At 41.8% G+C, this 949-nt stretch overlaps 1 protein-coding gene across 1 annotated transcript in view; it reads right to left on the bottom strand.

The window, feature by feature from the left end:
* smu1a (SMU1 DNA replication regulator and spliceosomal factor a) overlaps window positions 1-949 on the bottom strand; it is a gene marked incomplete at its 5' end in the record, with an annotated part of 6,758 nt that overhangs the window by 3,106 nt on the left and 2,703 nt on the right.

Below are 949 nucleotides of genomic sequence, written 5' to 3'. Positions count from 1 at the left end.
TTTACTGTGAACACAGTAATATAATTGTGGATTTTTCCTGAGAAAATCTTTCATTTATCTGGACTAACAGAAGGTTCAGAACTGATTATAAAACAGAAATGTCAATTAATCTTCATAAATGTTTTGCAGTGATTTCTCTTAGAGTCTAACAGAAGAAAACTGAAGAAAGGTTACCATCATGTTGTTGAACAACCACAGAATTTAACCTTGAGCTGGCGCCGCTGGCAAAAATCTTTATCTTTCTTTCTTTCTCTGACTCATCTCTACAACTGAGGGCGGAACCAAAGTTCGTCCGTTTCTTTGACTAACCCGGACATCTTTGAAGCGATACACTCTTCTTCCTGACGCCGAACTAGGAAGAAAGCTGAGTTTCTCTCCGGAGAGACTCAGTTTGGCTTGTTAGGTCTTTGCCCATGAGCTAACTAGGGGAGACTTAACAGCCGGGACCCCAGACGCCGCCAGTGGTCCCACCCCGAGGCTTTAAGCCTTCAAGTGTGTTTTTACCTCCCAAGGGGAGATTTTATTTTGAAAGAAGGAACCGGATGTACAGCTTGAATCTTTCTGGCTTGGACTGAAACAGACGAAAAGTTACCTGGAAAACACCTTTTCACCAAGGAACAGCAAGCGAGCCGATAAAAAGTTCCCTGACTGATCGGAGGTGAGGCAGTTCCTACCCAGGGGTGTCTTAAGAAGACATCACCAGGTAAAACTGACGTGTTCGGGGTGACGTGTCATGTGGACCCTGAGCGCAGAAAAGACGTGCTGATCCGGTTGAATCACACTTTGATAAAGTAAAATTAGTAGAAATACTAACCTTACTTTCTTCCTTTCCTTGTTCTTAATTTGCCAAAACTTAAGCTGAAAGTGCCAGTAAAATTGTTTGGTTGTTAACATCAGAACTGACGTTTTACTGTTCTATATAAGTAATCTGAGTTGATGTGAATTGAAA

The sequence above is a fragment of the Austrofundulus limnaeus genome, unplaced genomic scaffold (genome assembly GCF_001266775.1).
Source record: "Austrofundulus limnaeus strain Quisiro unplaced genomic scaffold, Austrofundulus_limnaeus-1.0 Scaffold1003, whole genome shotgun sequence".
NCBI lineage: Eukaryota > Metazoa > Chordata > Actinopteri > Cyprinodontiformes > Rivulidae > Austrofundulus > Austrofundulus limnaeus.
The sequence above is the reverse complement of the archived record's forward strand: the minus strand, read 5'-3'. Positions and strand labels throughout refer to the sequence as shown.